General features: G+C 38.3%; 1 pseudogene; it reads left to right on the top strand.

Moving 5' to 3' along the window:
* Nucleotides 1-13,259: 13,259 nt before the first annotated feature.
* On the top strand, nucleotides 13,260-22,437 carry LOC111758721 (protein lin-28 homolog A-like; annotated as a pseudogene).
* Nucleotides 22,438-25,147: the final 2,710 nt, after the last annotated feature.

Below are 25,147 nucleotides of genomic sequence, written 5' to 3'. Positions count from 1 at the left end.
AACCTAAAGGATGACCATGATTTAAAAATGCAAAATAATGTGTTGATGCTAATGTGGAGAAAATGGAGCCCTTTTAGATTATTGGTGGGACCCCTGTATGATGTTATGCATGTTTGCTTTGTAAGTTTATAATTTTTATTATACATTTATTTTTTATGTATGTTCATAAATAAATGATATAAATATAATAATAATAGGGTGAGTTGGGGGAAAATACTTTGGTTAGTAGTGATATTTTAACAATCCTCTTTAATCATTAGTTAAAAAGGCTTAGCAACAATGCAAGGTATTAGTGGTAGGGTGAGTTATGAGAGTCATGTATGATGTTATATATGTTTGTTTTGTAAGTTCACAACTATTATTATACACTTATTGTTTACGTATGTTTATGAGTGAGTGATATACTTCAACAAGTTAAAAAAAATAAAGCACATGGGAAAACAGTTTAACTGTTCATCAATAACTAAAAAATAGACTGAGCACATGATTCAGTAATTAGACTTTCAGACACATACCTAAAAATTGAGTGCAAGGACTCAAGCAGATACTTGTAAACTAGTTAGATACTTGTAAACACTAATTGCAATGCTATTCACAATTAATAAAAGGTAGACTCAACAACAGTTTTGATAGATGAAGGTATATAGGTAACAGTTTATTAGTCAGCCAGATAAAGGAATGAAGTTCTGGTGCATGTTACAAAAAGGCTGAACCTTGATAGCATTGTGTTGAGTGAAATAAGCCAGACAACATTTATATAATCCACTTAAATGATATATCTAAAATAAGAAAATGAATAGTGACAGAAAGTAGGTTAAGAGTTACCAGAGGGTGGGGAAATGAACTATTGTTTCATAAGTTTAGAGGGTCCCTTTCAGATCATTAAAAAATCTTGGGAATGAATAATTGTGACAGCACGACATTGTATTATTTATGCCACTAAAGAGCACACTTAAAAATGGTCACAATGTAAAATTCCTTTTTTGTGTAGATGACCAGAATTAAAAATCAGAGTTGAATGATTCTTTCTTACTGATACAATTTCAAACACCAATTTTTAAAAAATACTTTATGGTTTCAGATACAAAATTTCTCATAGAGTAAGAACTTAGACACTCAACAAAGAAATTGTTATAACATTTTGTAACAACAGGATGTCCTGTAAGAAATGTGGTGTCTTATTGGTCTTGCAATAGGGTTTATCTGTGCCTTATATTCTAGCATGATGAATTGAAAGGAAGAGATGACAGCTTGAGCTAAATTTTCATTTCTCCCAAATATTGGTAGTTAGCAGGCCTGATATCAAAGTCTCATTCCCCTATCTTTCCTGTCAAGCATGCTGTAACAATTAGGGGGAGTTTTTTTTTTAACATTTATTTTTTATTTCTCTCCTCTTCCCCCCATTGTCTGCTCTCTGTGTCCATTCATTGTGTGTTCTTCTGTGTCTGCTTGCATTATCTGGTGGCACTGGGAAACTGTGTCTCTTTTTTATTGCATTGTCTTGCTGTGCCAGCTCTTCATGTTTGTGGCGCCATTCTTGGATGGGGTGCACTTTTTTCATGTGGGGTGGCTCTCCTTGAGCGTGGGGCACCCCTATGTGGGGACACCCTGTGTGGCATGGCACTCCTTGCACGCGGCAGCAATGCGTGTGGGCCAGCTTACCACATGGGTCAGGAGGCCCCAGGGATCGAACCCTGGACCCTCCATTTGATAGATGGATACTCTACCAGTTGAGCCATGTCTGCTTCCCAGGGGCAGATTTATGAGTGCAAAGAACTATCGTACCAAGTATGATATGATATGATATGATATGATATGATATGATATGATATGATATGATATGATATGACATGAAAAACGGGAGTCCCAAATCAGATTTACATGAACTTTGTATCAATACTCAATCTCTATTTACATTCTATCTAGTCTCAACATTCAACATGGAGAGGTAAATGAAAGCCTTTTGCACTTCTGATATCCCACAGAGATTGACATGATTCTGATCCACAATCCTAAGTGTTCTGTTTTTCACCTACAGACACATACCAAAGGCTCCAAACAGCATCTCTCTATACTTTCCATGGTCACATCAAGCACCACTGGTTATGATGGGCAATATGGCCCAAGTGGAAGAGCAGTTTGCATGACAGCAGAGACTTGTTGCAAAGCCTTTTCTTCCACTGAACCCCACTCAAAATTAGCAGTTTTGGGTCCTTTGGAAAATGACCTGGAGTCACATCCACATGATGAATATGTTATCTCAGAATTTGAAAGAGGTACACCAGGTATGGTGCTTTTTTTTCTTTTTTTTTAGGAGGGGCTAGATGCAACCACTTATCCTTCACCTTCGAAGGGTTAACTCAACAGGAGCCACACCACTGAGCCTTAGAAATCTCACTGAGGCAAAAGGGCCATGAACTTTTGTTGAATTTATTTTGAACCAATTGACACACAAATGTGTTACCAATAGTCTAGAGTAGATCTAATTATTATTAATAGATAAAATCAGCATAATATCATCAATGAAATGGAACAGCATAATGTCTTGTGGAACAAAAAGACAATCAGGCAAACTGTGAAAATAATTATGATATAGAGCTGGAGGTTTTATACCACTAGATTTGGGGAGTGATGACATATACCTGTCCTTGTCAATCAGAAACCATCAGGTTCTGTGGGGTCTGGTCACATATTCTGAGAAAAAATCATTTGTCAGATCAATAACTGCATACAGGGTATTTGGGAATGTGTTAATTAGCTTAATCAATTAAGACTTATCTGGAAGGGGAGCAGCAATTGCAGTTACCACCTGATAAACCTCACAAAAACTCACAGGCATTATCCAAGAACCATCAGATGTCTGCGCAGGGAAGAAAGGTGAATTGAAATGGAAAGTGGCGGTAATCTTTATCTGAATATTCTACAAATTCTTTTTCTGGTCGCATTAATCTCTGTTATGCCTCCAGGGATGTGGTTTTGCTACTCTACTATTTTAATAGGAAGAAGCAGTTTTCATGATTTCACAAGTTCCTTCCTACCATAATGTCACCCTGATCTACCAGTAAAGGGGTAATAGGGAGATTCTGACAGGTGGACTGCAATCAGATCTACAAAATTCCATCAATTTAACACCGAGATTACAGTCTGATAACTGAGGACTACATGCAAACCTAGTTTATGCATAAAACTGATCATCACTTGTGCCAACATATTTATATTTATGAAATTGTTTTGTTTCTCAAGTTCCTAATAGTTCAGTGGAATCTCTGTGTTACTGCAATTTCCAGAAGGTCACTCATGACCATGTTTGTTTCTTTTATCTTCTATTTCAAAAGGAAGAAACAATATACAATTTATTTGCTGCTTATGATTATTCTTTATTTAAAAGTTGATACACTTGTTGAGAATGGAAGAGATGTTGAGGGCATGGTAGGTAGTTAGTTGAAATTAAAAGAGGGCACATTTTGGTTTCACTGGAGAAGTTGCTATTGGTCCAGTCTGGGTGTGTTGCTGATTCCATCCATATACATTAAATAAGCTTTATGATCCATTTAAAGACATCTGCAAAATAAAAATCATATTGTAAGAAGATGCCAAGAAGTGTCTAATGGCATTGATTCACTGGAATTAAATGAGACTAGGGTTAGGTTTCTAGAATTGAGATGAGAAGAAAGATCTTCTACAATCTAACTCTGTCCAAAAAATTAGGGAAACAGCACTGGATAAATACCAAGGCAAGGCAAGGTCTGTAGAAGGAACAAGAATGTGACAAGGATGCATTTTTATACAGTAAGACAGAAAGCAATCCTCTCTTCTTCTGAGAAGGGAAAAGAGGCCAACTTCTCATCATGGGTTGCTCAGTTCAGTTCCATGAACCAGGTGACAAGCAACAGTACAGACACTGAAGTACTCTAAAGCTATGTTAGGAAAAGGCACAATGGAACCAAGAGTACATGCCCTCAAACCCAAGCCCCTTATCTTACATCCCATGAGTTGAAAGAAAAGTTTTTCTTATTTATTAACTTATCTTTAAATTTTCTACTTTTTAGAGGAACCATAAGCTTATAATTATATTTTATAGGCAGAATTTATGACAAAATCCACATATATCTATATAACAAATTTTGAAATAATGGATACAAAAGTTTAGTTGAGGGAAAAATAAACAAGGATTAGAAAGACTCTACTGACATTCCACAAATTTCAAAATTACCAGAAATACCCTTAAGAACTCTTAAACAATCTCCCTTAAGAGGTCAAGGATGTTGCAATATGAACCCATGTTCCTTTATATAAGCTTTTCCAAAGGAGAAAAGAAATTCACTGCTTGATGCAAACCAACACACTCACCTTTACAGGTGGTTGCATTTTTTATGGTCTTTCCAATGACTTTACTGGTAGAGATGAACTATCCCTTATTAAATACCAATATGTATAGAGCAATGCAAGTAAAATGGTAGCAAGGAAATACAATCTCTAGGTTCCTCTGCTACTGATCTGCTAACTAGCTTCAGAAATAATAATTCAATAATTAAATAGCAATGAGGAGAAACCAGGGCTTTCCTCATTGTTTATTACTCTATAACTGCTTCCCCCACATCAAAATATTCTACAATTATTGAGGGAACATAAAGATTCCAGGAAGTTCAGGGGGATCTTACAAAATGTGAGGGTCCAGGTGTCATCCATGGTGGTAGGAGATGCAGTGGTGTTCTCTGCAGGGGCAAATAAAATATGAAGAAAAATACCCAGTGAGTCATTGATTCTTTCTTAAGCAATGAATCTGTCCCCACATGCTTGGGCCTGCTATATTCCTCAGACTGAATTGATCTGCCAAACTGTCATCAATTCTGTCATACCTTCATCCTTGTCTTGCCATGTCCCCTTTTCTCAATATCTCAAGAATGAGCACAGAAGTCCCATTCAACTTGTTTTTTACAATCTCAGGGACTGCTTGCTACCCAGAGGCAAAAAGAAGATATCTAGCAACCTGATAATTTGGCACTCTGTCCCAGAATAACTATGCTTAAATATTTTCCACTGCAACACATATAAGTGTTTAGTGGGAGAATCTACTTGAGAAAAGAAAAAAAATTAAGTGTATTAATATTAAGAATAAGGTTTATCTCAGATTAGATTCATAGTATCTCCTTTCATTGTGATAAAATCTCTTCCCTAAGGTCCTGCCCAGAACAAGGCCACATTTGTCTCACCATTGTATTGACTGCAAGTCCTGCTTTATAGGAATATTTATGAGATACACATTATGCAGATGGGATAATTTGATACTATCCTTGCAATAATAAAAATAATCAAGGAAGCGTGTGGCTCAACTGATTGGCCTCCCATCTACCATATGGGAGGTCCAGGGTTGGATTCCTGAGGTCTCCAGGTGAAGGCAAGTTGGCCCTACTGGAAATCTGGCCCATGCAGGAGTACTAGCCCATGTGGCAGGCTGGTCTGAGGAGACAGCTGTCACCACAAAATGACACAACAGAAAGAGACACAGTGGAGAGACAATAAGAGACACAGAAGACCAGGAGGCTGAGGTGGTACAAGTGATTGAGTGACTCTTTCCCACCCTATTTTGAGAAGATCAATAAAATTGACAAATCCTTAGCTAGACTAATAAAGAAAAAAGAGAGAAGATGCAAATATACAAAATAAGAAATGAGGAAGGAAATTCACCACTGACCCCACAGAAATAGAGACTATCCTAAGAGCATACTTTGAAAAATTATATGCCAACAAGGATAATTTAGAGAAAAAAGACAATTTTCTAGAAACACACAAGCAGCCTACATTGATGAAAGAAGATATTGATGATCTCAACAGACCAATCACAAGTAAAGAGATAGAATCAGTCATCAGAACCTCCCAACTAAAAAGAGCCCAGGACCAGATGGCTTCGCAGGTGAAGTCTACCAAATAGTCCAGAAAGAACTAACACCAATCCTGATTGAAATCTTCCAAAAAATAGAATTAGAAGGAACACTGCCAACTCATTCTATGATGCCATCATTACCCTAATACCAAAGCCAAACAAAGAAACCACAAGAAAGGAAAATTACAGACCAATCTCTCGAATGAAACTAGATGCTAAAATCCTCAACAAAATACTTGCTAATCATATTCAACAATACATTAAACAAATTATACACCATGACCAAAGTGGGTTTCATCCAAGGTATGCAAGGAGGGTTCAACATAAGAAAATCAATCAATGTAATATACCACATAAACAGATCAAAAGAAAAAAAATCACATGATCATCTCTATAGAGGCAGAAAAAGGGTTTGAGAAAATACAGCACCCTTTCTTGATAAAAACACAGCGAAAGATAGGAATAGAAGGAAGCTTCCTCAACATGATAAAAGGTATATATGGAAAACCCACAGCTAACATCATATACAATGATAAAATCCTAAAAGCTGTCCCTATAAGATCAGGAACAAGACAAAGATGCCCACTATCTCAGCTTCAATTTAACATTGTGTTAGAAGTACTTGCTCAAGCACTAAGGCAAGAAAAAGATATAAAAGGCATCCAAATTGGAAAGGAAGAAGTGAAAGTTCATTATTTGCAGATGACATAATCCTATACATAGAAAGCCCTGAGAAATCTACAACAAAACTTCTAGAACTTATAAATGAGTTCAGTAAAGTCATAGGTTATAAGATCAGAGTGCAAAAATCAGTAGCATTTCTTTACACTAATAATGAGCAATCTGAGGAGGAAATCAAGAAAAAAATACCATTTACAATAATAAGTTAAAAAATCAAATACCTAGGAAAAATTTAACCAAAGATGTAAAAGACTTACACACAGAAAACTACACAACACTCTTGAAGGAAATCAAAGATTTAAATAAATGGATAAATATTCCATTCATAGATAGGAAGACTAAATATCATTCTTATCTATTGTGGGAAGCTGCCTCTGGCACTGGTGTTGTATTGGCCATCTTGTTGCTAAGCGCTATTTTTAGATACTAACCCGGTTAAGTTTCAATTAAGTTTCTATTCTTACACCATTCCCCAGGGCTCCAATTAGGCATTCCCTAAAGAGCACGAAAGTCTTTCTGTGGACATTGCCAAATAACCATCTGCACGTGCGTGTGGCAGGAGAATCAAAATCTAGTTAACCAATTATTTACTGACACATGTGTTGTCAGTATGTACCACCTCATTCATCCCTGGCTAGAAGAACCCCGGATTGACCCTCAATAAACGAGGCTTGATCAGAATCTTGTCTTGCCTCCATTCTTTGTGTCTCTTGTCCCTTGTTCATTCCCACTCTCTCCCTCAGGTCTCGGTTAGACTGATCCGCAGGTCGGGTCAATCTATCCTATGCAAACTGATCTACAGATTTAATGCAATCCCAATAAAAATCAATACAGCATTTTTTTACTGAATTGGAAAACTATGAAATTTATTTGAAAAGGCAAGAGGCCCCAAATAGCCAAAGACACATTGAAAAAGAAAAATGAAATCAGAGGAATCATACTACCTGACTTTAAAGCATACTACAAGTGGTGGGGCAAGATGGCATCAGAGTAAGTGCACCCATATCATCTCTCCTACAAAAAAAATGGCTGGATGGGGACTAAATCCTGCCTGAGTGAGCCTTTTTGGGAACCCACAGAGCAGGAGGCTACTGGACATGGATCCAGAAAGAGTGCAACAAAAAGAGTGATAGCTCAAGGTAAAACTGTGGGTTTCTACCCCTCCCCCAGGGCAAGAAGCCTTGGCTTTCCCGAACCTTGCAGGTCACACAGCCAGAGGAGAAAAACTCCGAAAGTGGGAGGATTCTGCTGAAGGGTGGAGAGAGGTCCTACGAATGAGGGTTTAATTGTCTGGACCTCCCTTTTTGAGCTTTGAGGAGCATACCAGCTGACTTGAGGAGAAACCAGGAAGAGCGGAGAGGTGAATCTGCGAGTCAGCATTAGGTCTGGGAGAAGGTGGAGCCAGGCAATTAACTAATCCTGTGCAACACACCTAAGGGAGGCGAACAGTAGGAAGTGCTTGGTAGGCTTCCAAGACCATATTTAAGGATCCCAGCAAGGTGTGGGTGCTCTCTCTCTCAAAGAGACTGAGATTCATCATTTTCCATGGTGATTTGGTTCACCAGAGTCCCATCTGAATTTCAGAGGGGATCTCTCACATGGGTTTCCTGCTGCCCTGGGAGGGAGGGAAGTGAGAAAGGGAGAAAGGGGGAAGGGCAGATTCCTAACCAGTTTATTCAATTGCAAATAGTCTATCCTGCCCCTGGAAGGGGACTTTCTTTGAGGAACAGGTGGATCTGAAGGTGGATTTGGCTCCTTGAATGTGCAAGATCTCTACGTGGTTTCTTTGTTTGATCTTTGGGGAAGTGCCCTTAATGCATATCAGAGTGAACTGAGCTACAGCTTGTTAATTATTGCAAACCTCTAACATTGGCATTAAAGAAGGAGCAGTGAACATAACACACAAAAAATCCCAATTCAGGAATCCTATTCAGGAACTCATACCCTAAGAAAAAATATCTTATATTTGCCATGTATGGCATCTGAGGGAGCAGATAGATCTAAAGAGAAAAATTATATTGGGAAAGCAAAAAGAATGTTGTTAGAGGAGTATGCAGATAGGTGTTTAGGTAATGTGGCCAAAGGAGACCTTACTGAGAAGGAGATATTTGAACAATGCATTGATGGAGATGAGGACTCAATCGTGTGGTGTATTTAGGAATTATATTCCATGGAGAAGAAAAAGTAGGTCCTAACACATCCTAATGCTCCATCATGCTAATCCCTCTGTAATAAGTGAGTAAAGCCCCAGAGAGCATTAACTTATGAAAATCAACTTCTAAGTCATTCAAAGTTCAGAAAACATGCTCCAAAGTTGTTAAGTAAGCACAACAAGCTCATAAATATGGGAGGGAAAGAGCTACATCCACACCAAGAGTGTTCCCTGAATGGGCCCTATAGTAGTCTAACAAAGGACTGCTAGTGCAAAGTACTGGAATTCTGTTGGCTTTTATAAAGAGTATTTACCTGGGGTAAAAGCTTACAATTACAAGGCCATAAAAAGCCCAACTCAAGGTTGCTTTCTCACTAAAGTCAATTGTCACATGTTGAAGCAAGATGGTCACCCATTTCTAGTTGTTCTCTGCTTTCCCCTCTGTGCTTCCTTTTTCTATTGAGGCTTCAAGCTTAAGTAGTCCTGTAGTCCTCTCTCTTCTGACATATGGCTTGTTCCCTTTTGGGCCTCTTCTATCCATGTCAGCTGTTCTGCTCTCTTCCCAAGGTCAGCTATAAACTATCAGGCCAATGGCTCATATCACAGGGGCTTCAGCTATTTGAGCCTTCTCCTTTCTGCCACATGTAGAATAAAAAATGACATGCTATGGATAAATCCATATTGCTTGGGTCAAAGGATTGTGGTTGAGATATAAAATGCAGAACTGATAAATTCAGGCAAGTTGAAGTATACAGGTTTAACCTACAAAAATCAGATGTGTTTCAACATACAAGCAATGAAAACAATAGTCAAAAATTTAAAGTTTTAATTGAAGAAGTAGCTTTGTATTTTGCTCAGTGAGAGTAAGCTTGATTTTTTAAAAAGAAAACAAAGTTGTTAAAAGATTATTACAAAGGGAGGCAGATGTAGCTCAAGTGATTGGCCTTCCACCTTTCATATGGGAGGACCTGGGTTCGATCCCTGGAGCCTCCTGGTAAAAAAAAAGTGTGCCTATGTTGCAAGCTGAGTGCTCTTATGGTGAGCAGAGTGCCTGCACCGCAAGCCAGTCATGCAACAGGATGATGAAGCAATAAAAGAGATGAAGGGGTGAGTCAAGATGAGACACAACAGAAACCAGGAACTGAGGTGGCACAAGTGACAGGGAAACTATCTCCACATCTGAAGTCCTCAGGAGCAAATCCTGGTGAATCCTTGAGGAGAAAAACAAGAAGAGAAGACAAAAAGAGAAATCGATACAGAAGACCACACAGCAAATGGACACAGATGGCAAGAAACAGCAGGGTAGGGGGAAAGGGAAGGAAAACAGAAAGATTATTATATATATCAGAAGTACTTCAGTGACTTTATTATTTAAATGGAAATGGATCCACATCATTGAGATCATTCTGGAAAGCAATTTGGTAATATGTTTCAAGTGCCTTGCGCGTATTTACTGCTTTTTCCTATTCTAGTAATCTACCTAGAGGAAGATCTGAAATTTGGGCAAAGATTTTTACATAAATACATTCACTGCATATAATTTGCTCACCATATACATAAATATATTTATACTACATATAATTTTAAAAAGTAGGATTACACCTAATATTCAAATATAGGTATAGCATAATTTATGGCATATACATTTGATACATACTTTATGCAACTAGTTAATATATTTTAAATATTTTAAATTATATAAATGAAAAATAATTATCTTAATGTATTGTTAATTTTTTAAACAGGACACAAAACTTCATATATATAGTATTATATCAACTATGTGAAAAATACATGAACTAAATAAAAAGACTGGAGGAAAGAAGACAAAAACATTAATAGACATTATGTCTAGGATGTGAATGATTATTGTTACTTACATCTTTATACCTTCTGTATTTTTCACTTTTTCTAAAATATGCCTATATCAATTTAATAATCAGAAAATTAATAAAATTTTTATTTAAAAAATGGTTATAGTAATTATCTTTTAAAAGTGAAGACATTTATTGACATTGATTTCTTAGTAAGTGAACCATGTAAAAATGTGGTTGAATTATATCAAAAATCTTTACAGAAAATTACATATATAAATGATTTTCTTACTGTATACATAGCATCCCATATACAGAAAATCATGGCCAGAAATTGTGATCAATTAAAATTGTGTGAATTTTAAAAAATGTATGTGAAATGCCAAAGAAGTTCAGGAAACTCTTTTTTGCTCATGCTTAAAACTCAATTTAATTAAAAATTTATTTATTGAGTTAAAAAATTAAAATCTTTTTTTTTACTTTATCATGAAAGTAAAATGACAAACTACACAATGAGAGAAAATATTTGGAAACCACATATCCAATAAAGATTATTTAACATCCTGAATATATAAAGAAATACTGGAACTTAACAACAAAAAGACAAATAATCCAATTAAAAAATGGGCAAAAGACCTGAATAAACAGTTTCCAAAGAAGATATACAAATGGCCAAAAAGCACAGGGAAAGATGCTTGACATCATCAGCCATCAGGGAAATGCCATTCAAAACCACTGTGATAGACCATTTCACACCCATTAAAATGGCTGCTCTTTTTTAAAAACTGGAAATAGTAACTATGGGAGAGGAAGTGGAAAAATAATAACACTCATTCATTGCTGGTGGGAATGTAAAATAGTAAAGGTACTGTGGAAGACAGTTTGAAGCTTCCTCCAAAAGCTAAGTATAGAACAACCGTATGACAAAGCAAACTGACCACTCTGTACATACACCCAAGAATTGAAAGCAGTGACCAGAGCAGATATTTGCACACAGATGCTCCTAATGGCATTACTTACAATTGCCAAAAGATGGAAGCAACCCAAGTGTCCATCAACTAATTAATGTATAAATAAAATATGGCATATACATACAAGGTAATATTATCCAGCAGTAAAAAAGAATAAAATCCTGATAAAGGCCACATGGATGAACCCTGAAGACGTCATGTTGAGTGAAATGAGCCAGACACAAAAGGACTAATATTGTTTGAACTTACTGATTTGAAACAATTAGAATAAGCAAACTCATAGAGTCAGAATCCCAAATATAGGATTCCAGGGGACAGGGTGGGGATAGGAAAATAGGATGTTAAGATTTAAAATGTATAGGGTTCCCATTTGGAATGATGGAAATATTTTGGAGATGGATAGGGTGATGGTAGCATAACCTTGTGAATGTACTTAACATATTGAAATATATATCTGAGTATGATTAAAAAGTGAAATGTTGTATATATGGCAACAGAATAAAAAATTTTTTTTAATCTATGGAGCTATACTAAAACCAGTGAATCCTAAGTTGAACCATGGACTTTAATTAATAGTACAAATTTAAAAAAGTGCTATTATCTATTGTTACAAATGTTGGTGGTCAAGAAGTTTATTGATATCTTGTATTTTATGCATGATTGTTCTGTAAACTCATGACTTCTATAATAAAGGGGTAAAACAAAGGGACGCTCATGACATCCATGTGGCCCCATACCCCACATGCTTTCTTCCATTATGTGCAGCCAACCTGTGGTCAGAGTGGGTCCCCAGTCTTTAACCCATGTTTACCTACGGTAGTGATTATATGTTGGTGCCAGTCCTTCTGGCAGCAACCAACCTGAGCCAGGACAATTATCTCTGACTCAATTTCTAGGACTTACCTTACAGGTCAAATAAAAAAAGACTGGGGAAAAGTATTATATTAATGGCTTGAAGACATATTCTAGAAGACCAGGTGTGTGGAAAGTCTATTTCAGTGGTATCCAAAGGGCCATTCAGATCCTTTCCATGTGGAGAAATCATATGACCCCCCATGTCCATGACGTAACACAAGCTCAGGAAAGAGAGAGGACATGACACTTTAAATTCAGAGTCTTGATCTTGGTATGAGGACTATTTCAGAAGGAGAGCACTAGTCAAAACAGAGCCATTTTAACAAAGAGTTTGAAGGACATTATTGCTTTATACTGTTTTTGTTAGCTCCTGACATTCAAGGAAATCACTGCCACATCTTTAGCTAGATACAGTTTTAAGAAACTGATAGCACAGGGAATGAATTCCATAGTTAACACATTAAAATAAAAATATGTAGTGTGAAAATAGAAGATTATAAGTTAAACAAAGAAATAGGAAATTGGGAGTCACACCTAAAAACAAGATAAGGCTACAGAAACCATAAGTGAAGAACACTGGATTTTGTGTGTACACTACAGACAAAGACTATTAAAAACAGATTTTCAACATGTTCAGGAAGCAAAAGGAAATCATTGAGAGTGAATGAAAAGATATCAGGAAAATGATAAATGGACAAAATGAGAATTTCGAGAAGAGATAAAAATTTTAAAAAGGAACCCAACAAAAAGACAGGGACTGAAGACCACAGTAACTGAAATAAATAAATCCTGAGTGTTTCAATAGCAAATTAGAGTGCCTGGGAAGATATAGCTGCCTCTTCTCTGAACCACCCCTTTGTCTTGGGGCTTCACTGGGGCCACCAACTCCCCAACCAGGCTCCATGTCCAACCAGCAGTTTGCAGGTGACTTTACCAACACAGTGGAGGACAGGCTGGAGAATGCAGCCTGGGTGGCAGAAGAATCTCAGTTGTTGCACAGTGCTGGCACCTGTAAGAGGTTCCACATGCATGCACATGGCTTTCAGCTTCCTGTTATGACCATCCTTGCCCAGGTCACACTGGGCCCCCCCACACAATGTGCATCTTTGTGCATTGGAGTAAGCTGCACATGTAGGACTTCTGGATCCTGAGGAGGGTGAGGCAGTGGATTTTAACTTTAAGAAGTCTTTCAAGGGCCTGGAATCTATCAGTGTCCCTGAACCTAGCAGGGTGTTATTGGAAGTGAAGGCTACCAAAGGGGAAGAACAGGCAGAAGTGCAGAATAAAAGGAGATAGGTCACAAGATGATGACAAGGTAAGGAGCTCCAGCAGTCAACTTGACCTACAGGGCAGATAGTAATCACCCAGTGCTATCTGAAGCACCTGTTTGAGGGGCCCAGGAGACCAGAGGAGCATTTGCAACATCCTTGAAAGAATGGAAGGGGGAGATTGCCCACCTGCAGTGAAGATTGTGAGTAGATCATTTCATACCATAGAGGGTGGTGCCACTGGTGGTGCATGCGACCTTGATAGCTCTTCTGTGGCTGGAGGCAGAAGTTCCATTTCCCGAAAGTGGGAAAGGAAGAGACAGGCACAGACTTCAGCTACTGATTATTAAATTCAGCTGGCTAAAGTATAATCCTAAGAACAGTTAAAGTTTGAACCTGTCCAAGTCAGAAAGAGAACAGTTGTTGCCATTTTAACTCCACTCCTGGCTTGAGGGGAAGCAGGGCTGACTGAAAATCACAGCGATGGTAGGGACTGGCTTTTTTCCACCCAGATGGAATTGCAGCCCTAGTCCAGGCCTCAGCCCCACCTCTGGTAGGAGGAAGCTGGGGGAATCTGCACCAGCTTCTCCAGGCAACTGCAAGCACTTTCAGCCAGCACAGATGGGATAGTCAGATACCTGTGACCCCAATAGGACAGGAAGGGAGCTGTGTTTTCTCAACCTGTCTAGTCAACTGCAAGTGCTTTCAGTCTGTACAGACTAGTACATTGAAAGTCTTCAATTCCACCCCTCCCCCACATAGGATAGGAGGGGAGTTGGTGTTTCTTCTGCTTCTCTGGGCAACTGCAGGTGCTTTCAGCCCACACAGACTTGGACACCTATAGCTCCATCCCTTCCCCCCCAGTAGAATAAGAGGAGACCTGTGTTTCCTCAGCTTTTATGGGCCAAGGCAGGTATTTTGGCCCACACAGACTGGTTTGTTGAGTGTTTAGAGATCCACCCCCACCTACTTTCATAGGATAGGAGGGGGCTGGTGTATCCCCAGCTTCTCTGAGCAACTTCAAGTGATTTCAGCTCTTGTGGTATGGTTAGTTAGGCCCCTTTGATTTTATCTCCACCCACCCATAGTGGGGGTCTGGTGTTTCTTCAGCATCTCTGGGAACCTGCAAGAGCTTTCAGCCTGCACAGACTGGATACACTGACACCTGTAGCAACATTGCTACCCCTGAATAGGATAGGAGGGGAATTGTGTTTCCTCAACCTCTCTGGGCAACTGTAGCTGCTTTCAGCCTGCATGGACTGTTGGGTGCCTGTGGTTCCATCCTTACCCTGTAAAGTTAGAAGGGAGAGTACTCTCTCAGCCTCTCAGGGCAACTACAGGCAATTTCAGCCCACACAGATTTTGGGGCACTCTGGAGGGTCCATTCCCACCCCTGGTAGGGGAGGAGGGGGCCAAAGCTATGTTAGTCTACCTGATCAATGGCAGTCAGTTTTGACTGCCCAGCCTAGTTTGATGTCCACACCTGCAGCTCCATCCCCACACAGACAAGGGAGGCAGGGATGTGAAGCTTCATCAGTCTTTCTGGGCAACTACAGATGGTGTTGGCCTGCACAGCTTGAATTACTACACGTGGCTGCAGCTCTATTCCTACGCCTGGCAGAGGGGAAAGGTGGGAGAATCTTCATTGGTTCCTGTGGCTATGCAGGCAGCTTAAGCCTCCAAAACTTCCAGTACAAACTACATCCTTGGCTCCTACTACACAACTGGCAAGGGAGAAAGAGCAAGAAATCCTCAAACTACAGAGATAAACTGCACCCAGAATAAATGCATAAAGTAAGCCCATGCTAAGACACCAACAAAAAATTACAGCCCATAACAAGAGACAAGAAGGTAGGCCTAGTCAAAGGAATAAGATAAACCTCAAAATGACAAAAAGGAGTTGAGACAATGATAGATGTGCAAACAAATCTCTGTAATAAATTCAAGAGATTGAAAGTATTAAGAAGATAGTTGGTGAGCATACATACTGTAGCAGTTTGATATAATTGATGAATTCCAAAAAGAAATATTGGATTATGCTTGTAATCTGATCTGTACCTGGGTATGATTGAGTTATGATTAGGGCATTGAGTCCCCACCCCTTGGTGGGTGGGGACACACAGATAAAACACATGGCAAAGAACAGAGTTGGGGGTTTCTGATGTTGGAGCTTTGATGTTGGAGTTTGATGCTGAAGACTTAAGCTGGAGCCCCAGGAAGTCAGCACACAGAGGAAAGAGAAGCAAGCCCCTGGAATAAAGGGACCTTGAACCCAGAGAAAAGCAAGCCCCAGGAACATAGGAACCCAGGAAGCCTGAACTCTCGCAGACATTGGCAGCCATCTTGCTCCAAATAGACTTTGGTGAGGGAAGTAACTTATGCTTTATGGCTTCTGTAAGCTCCTACCCCAAATAAGTACCCTTTATAAAACCAACCAATTTCTGGTATTTTGCATCAGTGCCCTTTTGTCTGACTAATATAAACACTAAAATACAAAATCTTATGGTAATGAGAGGCACAATAAATGAAATTAAAAATAAACTGATGTGGACCATTGACTATGGGGTGCAGTGATGCTCAGAGATGAACTTACCAGGTGCAATGGATGTGTCATGATGATGGGAAAGAGTGTTGCTGTGGGGGGAGTGGGGGGCAGGGGCGGTGGGGTTGAATGGGACCTCATATTTTTCATAATGTAATTTAAAAAATAATAATAAATAAATAATTAAAAAAAAAAACTGGAGTCATATAACAGCAGGTTTGAGGAAGCAGAAGAAAGGATCGGTGAGCTCAAACACATGGCCTCCAAAAGCAAACATACAAAAGAAGAGATCAAGAAAAGAATGGAAAGAATTGAACAGGATGTAAGGGGACTAAATGATGGTAGGAGATGTGCAAACATACATATCATGCATATTCCAGAAGGAAGGAAAAAGGGAATAAGGAATATTTGAAGAAATAATGGTAGAAAATTTCCCTATCCTAATGAAGGACATAGATAGGTGTCTAAGAAGCACAGTGTACTCCCATTTGAATAAACCCAAATAGAACCATCCCAAGAGACACACTAATCAGAATGTCAAATGCCAAAGACAAAGAGAAAATTCTGAGAGCAGGAAGAGAAAAGTGGTGCATCGCATACAAGGGACACCCAATGAGATGAAGTGCTGATTTCTCATCAGAAACTATGGAGGCAAGAAGGCACTGGTATGATACATACATACATACATATATATATAATGATACAGCAAGAGAAACACTACCAGCCATGAATCTTATATCCAGCACAATTGTCTTTCAAAAGTGAAGGTGAGGGAAATGGATGTGGCTCAACCAATGGGGCTCCTGTCTACCATATAGGAGGTCCAGGGTTTGATGCCCAGGGCCTCCTGTTGAGGGCAAGCTGGCCCATGTGGAGTGCTGACCCCACACATAAGTACAGCCCTGCACAGGAGTGCACTACCCTGCAAGGAATGTCACCCAGCATGGGAAAGCCACCTGGCACAGGAGTGCCAGTTGACATGGAGAGCTGGCAAAGCAAGATGATGCAACAAGAGGAAAAGAGAAGAGAAAATAAGAAGACATAGCAGAACAGGGAGATGCGATGACACAAGAAAGTAATCACCTCTTTCCCACTCTGGAAGGTCCTAATGAGCTGCCTAATGAGAATACAAGCAGACACAGAAAAGCACACAGTGAATGGACACAGAGAGCAGACAATAAGGAGGATGGGGGAAAGAAATAAATAAAAAAATAAATCTTGAAAAAATGAGGGTGAGTTTAGAGTATTCACAGGTAAACAGAAACTGAAAGAATTTGTAACCAAGAGACAGATTTGCAGGAAATACTAAAGGGAATGCTATAGCTTGAGAAGAAAAAACAAGAGAGAGGCTTGGAAGAGAGTCTAGAAATGAAGATTATATCAATAAAAGTAACTAAAACTGTAGAAAGAGTAATGGGAAAATAATATATGACAGATAAAACCCAAGGTCAAAATGGATGAAGCAAGAGTTGCCATTACAGTAGTAACATTGAATCTTAATGGATTAAACTGTCCAATCAAAAGACACAGACTGAAAGAATAGATAAGAAAATATGAACCATCTATATGCTGTCTAAAAGAGACTCACCTTAGACCCCAGGATACCAGTAAATTGAAAGTGAGAGGTTGGAAAGAGATATTTCTTGCATACAGTAATGACAACAACAAAAAAAGCTGAAGTACTTATACTAATATTGGATTAAATAGACTATAAAAGCAAAAACTGATTTTAGTGACAAAGAAGGATATTATATATTAATAAAGTGGGAAACTCACCAGGAAGACATAATAACCATAAATATATACGCACCTAACAAGGATGCCCCATATTACATGAAGCAAACACCGGAAAACTGAAGAGAGAAATAGATGGCTCTACAATAATAGTTCAAAGCACCATTCTCAGTCCTGGATAGAACATCTGGGCAGAGGATCAACAAAGAAACAAATGTACTAAACCAATAGAAATGTACAGAACATTGTACCCCCAAACAGTAGGATATATATTCTTCTCAAGTGCTCATGGATTTTTCTCAAGGATAGACCATATATTAGGTCACAAAGCAGATCTCAATATATTCAATAAGATTGAATTGTACAAAGCACTTTCTCTGACCATAATGGAAAAAAGTTGGAAATCAACAAGAGGTGGAAAAAGGGAAAGTTCACAAATATATAGAGATTAAACAACCAATTTTAAATATCAGTGGATCAAAGAAAAAATTGCAAGAGAAATCAATAAATATCTCAAGATGAATGAAAATGAGAATACAACATATCAGAACTTATAGGATGCAGTAAAAGCAGTGCTGAGAGAGAAATTCATAGCCCTCAATGCTTACATTTAAAAAGAAGAAAGAGTGGAAATCAATGGCCTAACTATACAGCTTGAGTAATTAGAAAAAGAAGAGCAAACTATTCCCAAAACAAGCAGAAGGAATGAAGTAAAGATCAGAGCAGAAATAAATGATACTAAGAAACCAATTACAAGTGAAGAGATTGAAGCAATCATCAAATAACTTCCCAAAATGAAAAATCCAAGATTAGATGGTTTTACCCGTGAGTTCTACCAACCATTCACAGAAGATTTAATACCAATATCAACAAACACTTCAAAAAATTTGAATAAGAATGATGGTATCAACCTCATTCAATCAAACTAATATCACCCTAATACCAGTCAGATAATGATATCATGAAAAAATAAAATTACAGGCCCATTTCCCTAATGAAAATGTATGCAAAAATCCTCAAAAAAAATACTTGTTAATCAAATCCAACAACACATTAAAACACGGGTTCTTAATCTTTTTGGTTCCATGGACCCCTTTGCCAGTCAGGTGAAAACCATGGACCCTTAATAAGTCCACACTATATATCACACCTGCACCAACACATCCCAAAAGAAAAACGTTTTCTTTGATTTTCAATTCAAGTTCAAGGACAACTTGTTAAGAACCACTGCATTAAAAGAATTATTCATCATGATCAAATGACTTTTATAACTGGCATTCAACTGTGGCTCAACAAAAGAATATCAATTAATGTAATACACCACATTAATAAATCAAGAAAAATACCATGATCCTATCAATTGATGCAGAAAAGGCATTTCGCAAAATACAGAACACTTTCTTGATAAAATACTACAAAAGATAGGAATTGAAGGAAACCTTCTCAATATGATAAAGGCCATATATAAAAAACCCACAGCTAACATCTTACTCAATGATGATAGACTGAAAACTTTCCCACTGAGATCAGGAACAAGACAAAGATCCCCACTGTCACCACTGTTGGTCAATATAGTGTTAGAGGTTCTAGCTAGAGCAATTAGGCAAGAAAAACAGTGAAAGTCATCCAAATTAGAAAGGAAGAAGTAAAACTTTTGTTATTTGCAGATGATATGTTGCTATACCTAGAAGATCCTGAAAAATCTACAACAAAGATGCTAGAGCTAATTTCAGCAGAGTGGCTGGAATACAAGATTAATATGCAAAAGTCAGTAGTGCTTCAGTATACTAATATGGCACAATCTGAGGTGAAAGTCAGGAAAAAAATTCATACAATAGTGACAAAAAGAATCAAATATTTAGGAATAACCTAACCAAGGATGTAAAGCACTTATATTCAGAAAACTATAATTCATTACTAAAAGAAATCAAAGATCTAAATAAATGGAAGAGCATTCCATGCTCATGGATTGAAAGATTAATATCATTAAGATGTCAATTTTATCTAAATTGATATTCAGATTCAATGCAATCACTATAAAAATTCCATGAGCATACTTTAAAGAAATGGAAAACATAATAATCAAATTTATTTGGAAAAGTAGGGAGTTCTGAAGAGCCAGAAACATATTAAAAAGGAAGAATGAAGTTGGAGGACTCTCACTTCTGGACTTAAATCATATTACCTAGCTACACTGGTAAAAACAGCGTGGTACTGGTATAACGATTGACACATAGACCAACAGAACAGAACTGATGGTACATAAACAGACCTTTACATGTATGGTCTAGTGATTTTTGAAAAGGTGCCACATCCACCGACCTGGAACAGAACAGTCTATTCAACAAATGGTGCTGGTAGAACTGGACATCTGTATCCAAAAGAAAGAAAGAGAACCTCTATCTCACACCTTACACAAAAGTCAACTCAAAATGGATCAAAGACCTAAATATAAAAGTTAGAACCATAAAGATCCTAGAAGAAAATGTAGGGAGATGTTTTCAAGATCTGGTGATAGGTAGTGGATTCTTAAACTTCATAACAAAAGAACAAGCAATGAATGAAAAGATGGATAAATGGGACATCCTCAAACATAAATACTTTTGTAATGCAAAGGACTTCATCAAGAAGATGAAAAATATCATTGGAAACCACATATCTGATAAGGGTTTGATTTCCATTCCTTATAAAGAGATGATACAACTCAACAATAAAAGAGCAAGCAATCCAATTTTTAAAAATGGGTAAAAGACTTAAATAGACATTTCTCCAAAGAGTAAATACAAATGGCCAAAAAACACATGGAAAAATGTTTCATATCACTAGCCATTAGGGAAACGCAAATCAAAATGTCAATGAGATATTATCTCATACCGCATAGACTGGCCTTTATCATAAAAACAAAAACAGAAAACTAAGTGCTGTAGAGGATGTGGAGAAAATAGGAAAACTTTTCACTGTTGGTAGGAATGTAAAATGGTGCAGCCTCTATAGAAGACAGTTTGGCAGTTCCTCAGGAAGCTAAATATACAACTGCCATATGATCCAGCAATTCCTCTGCTAGAAAGATATCCAGAAGAACTGAAAACTGTAATGTGAACAGACATTTGCACATCGATGTTCATAGCAGTGTTATTCACAATTGCCAAAACATGGAAATAACCCAAGTGCCCATCAACCAATGAATGGATAAACAAAATGTGGTATATACATATGATGAAATACTGTGCTGCTGTAAGAAGAAATGAAATTGGACACATATGATAACATGGATGAAACTTGAAGACATAATGCTGTGAAAATAATGCATGGAGTTAAAACCTAGAGTATAGGGAAACGGACTTTGGCCCAGTGGTTAGGGCGTCCGTCTACCACATGGGAGGTCCGGGGTTCAAGCCCCGGGCCTCCTTGACCCGTGTGGAGTTGGCCCAAGCGCAGTGCTGATGCGCGCAAGGAGTGCTGTGCTACACAGGGGTGTCCCCCGCGTAGGGGAGCCCCACGTGCAAGGAGTGCACCCGTAAGGAGAGCCGCCCAGTGCGAAGGAGGGAGCAGCCTGCCCAGGAATGGTGCCGCCCACACTTCCCGTGCCGCTGACGACAACAGAAGCGGACAAAGAAACAAGACGCAGCAAAAAGACACAGAAAACAGACAACCGGGGGAGGGGAGGAGAGGGGAATTAAATAAATAAAAATAAATCTTTAAAAAACAACAACAACAACAACAACAAAAACCTAGAGTATAGATTATTAGGAGATAAGAGAATGGATGAGAAGGTTTACTGATGTTTAGTGTATATAGAAGTTTTAATTAATTTGACAGTAAAAGCATGGAAATGAAAAGTTATTGATAACACAATATAGTGAGTAGAATTAATGCAGCTGATTTATAAGTGGGATTGTGGCTGAAAAGGGTAATCTTGGGATGTAAATATCAATTGAAAGAAAGCTAGAGAATAATCTAGGGATGAATAACATAGTGAACTCAGAGGTAGATGAGAACTGTGGTTAACAGTACAAATACAAGAATGTCCTTCTATGAACTAGAACAAATGATGTGCATCACCATTGTAAGGTGGTAAGAATGTGGAGAAGCATGGTAAAAATACAATTAATGTAACCTATGGACTATAGTCAACAGAATTACTGTAATAGTCTTGTATGAATGCCAAAGATGTACTGTGTTAATAATTGGGGGAATGGAAAAAATAAATCAAATGTACTCTATAGATTTTAGTTAGTGGTAATAGTCTGATAATATTATCTCATAATATGTGACATATTCCACAACAATGTAGGCTGTTGGTGGAGGGCGTTTATGAGAATTCCACACATATGCATGATGGTTTTGTGACTTCACAACTATTCCAATAAAAATACATTTTTTAAAAAGGAGACAGGTGCTACTTCTGTAGAGGTCTAGAACATCATGCCAAGGAATACATGCTTGTGACACTTCTGCCAGGGCATCAGCCACATTGTGGCTGCATGTCCACTGAAAGCTCAGCAGGCTCCCATTTCACAGGGAAAACCTTCCTAATTTGGGGAGGGAGAAGAAAAGATACTCAGCCTGCTTGCTCCCAGAGGTCCCATGGTGGGTGCGTGCAATGCTTTTGTGATCCGAAAGTTCCAAGGAGCAGGCATCAATTCACAGAGCAGAGAAAAAAGGATAGGGTGGTGGGAATGCCAGCTGGCATTGCCATGTATCTCAGGCTGGAGATGAGACTCCCTCTTCCATCTTGGTGGGGGAAGGGGTGAGGCCCAGGAGTTCCAACCATGCTCCATCCAAATGCAAATGATGGCTTTCAGGAAAAATACCTTGAAAGTCTGCATGAAATATCTGTAGAATCTCCAGGTTTTTGACTGTGGCCTGGAGAGGGAACTTGTTTTCTTTTGAAAGAAGGATAGATAAAAATATTTCTCATGCCAGAGTGAAAAGATTAAGAGTGAGAACAGACCCTGCCCAGGAACCACTGCATCCCATGGGAGGGAATCTCAGGAGTAGGATAGGGTTTTAGCAGGTCCTGTCAGGTACTGGAACTGTCCCAAGCAGTGGGCAGCTACAACCAGGCAAAAGGCGTGGTTGGGACACCTGCAGGCCTGCAGCTCCTAAACTCACTCCTACCCCATTCTGGGACAATAAAAACTTATTTAGTTTATTTATTTAAAAGTTTATTTCCTTTGAATAACTGCACATTGGGTCCCAATTTCTCCAAGATGCTAACTGCACTAGCTGTGTATGAATGACATACCTTGTGCATTAAAAAAAAAAAAGATTTATTTTATTTATTTACTTCTCCCCACCCCCTTATGCTTGGATTTGTTGTGTCTGTTTGCTGTGTTGGTTTTCTTCCTTTTTTTTTTTTCCATTTAGGAGGCACTGGAAACCAAATGTGGTACCTCCCACTTGGGGGACAAGCACCTAATTGCTTGAACCACCTCTGTTCCCTACTTTGTTGTGTCTCTCATTATGTTTTCCTCCATGTGTCCCTTGTTGCATTATCTTCTTCCATCAGCTTGCCATGCCAGCCCATCACATCAGCTCATGGTCTTGCTTGTCTTCTTTAGGAGGTACCCGGAACCAAATCTGGACCTCTCATTTGGTAGGCCGGAGCTCAATTGCCAGAGCCATATCTGCTCCCTCTTGTGCCTTTTTAAACTTTTTCCCCCTTAATATAAATATTCTGGTTTTATATGTTTATCTATTTTAATCTAAGAGCCTCATTCCTGTATCTGTGTTCTCAAGAACATAAGCAATCTCAAGAAGTCAGCAGCAGCTCCAGGTCTGCACAGCAGGAATACTTCTTTGTTTTTGTTGTTTTGAACCACTTCATTTTTGCCAATTAGAGCTGGCTTTTCTACCAGTGTCCTCTTGAAATCCCTCCACCTGGAAGGAGACTAAGTTTTTAATTGGGTTGCCCCATGACTTGATCTCCCACTAGAAGGTTGGAAATTAGTCTAAACATGAAGGTGGTGCAGAGAGGTTGGGAGAGTCTGAGTCAGGTTACAAGTCAAGAGGGGATGCCAAGGTTTGGTGAGAGTTATCTAGATATGTAATAAAGGATTCCTGTCCTCAACCTCCTCATCCTAGGTCATGGTACCATCTAGGCCTGATTGGGTGTGTGTGTGTCTCCAAGGATGGATGGATGGAGTAAAGTCTAAAATCCTTAAACTTTAAAAAATCTGGACTTTTCTTGCTTGGTTTCCAGAAAGACCATGAGTGAAGGCTACTTTGTGGTGCCTCCTCTCCAGTTCCCCTTCCCCAACTCTCCATACATTAAAATGGGTGTATCTCCACAACTCTTCAAAAATTTGTCCAAAAAAAACCTAAGAATATAAGAACACTCCATCTCTCATTCCCAACCTTCTGAGTAAAGACTATTCCTTGATGAGATTCAAGCCAAATGATTAACATCAAATATTTTCCCCACCCTTTCAATTTTTCAATCTATTTATTAGACTTCTGTTTTCCAACCATAAGTGTCTTTGAATTTAACCTGAGTCTTGTAAAAAATGTATAGTTGGGTCATGTTATTTTTCCCATTCTGCCAATCTCTGTCTTTCACTGCAGAGTTTAATCCTTTTACATTTATAGTACCTACTAATGATACCAGAATTTCATCTGCCATTTTTGCTATTTAGTTTTTATAAATCTTATGCCCTTTTTCTCAAAATTCTTCCAGTGCTGTCTACTTCCTTATTTATTTGACTTTTTGTAGTGTACAAATTAGAGTCCCTTCTCATTTCCTTCTGTGCATAGTTTTTAGATATTTTCTTTTTTGTTAACTTGGAGCATAAATGTAACATCCAAAATCTATTTCAATCATATTTGGTTTGACATCAATTTATATTCCTGTCAAACAGTTTCTATACCCCTCTGACACAATCCCACCTTTGTAGTCCATTTCATATATTACAACTTATGCATTGTGTATCTAAAGTGATAGATTCATCATTTCTTCTTCTTTTTTTTTGCATTTGCATTTTAGAACAATTAATGTGTGAAAAGTGGATTTAAACACCAAAAATATATTACAACACTACTGCCAGTTACAATTAGCCATTTGTTATATTTACTGGATATTTTTATTTCCTTTTTCTTCTTTGATCTACTGTTCAGTATCCTTTCCTTTCAAGTTGAAAATTTCCCTTTAGCATTGCTTGTAAGGTAGGTCTAGTAGCACCCAACTCCCTCAGCATTTGTTAATGTGGGAATATCTTAATTTCTCTGTCCTTTTTGAAAGACATTC

Source organism: Dasypus novemcinctus, chromosome 12, assembly GCF_030445035.2.
Source record: "Dasypus novemcinctus isolate mDasNov1 chromosome 12, mDasNov1.1.hap2, whole genome shotgun sequence".
NCBI classification, from domain to species: domain Eukaryota; kingdom Metazoa; phylum Chordata; class Mammalia; order Cingulata; family Dasypodidae; genus Dasypus; species Dasypus novemcinctus.
The sequence above is the reverse complement of the archived record's forward strand: the minus strand, read 5'-3'. Positions and strand labels throughout refer to the sequence as shown.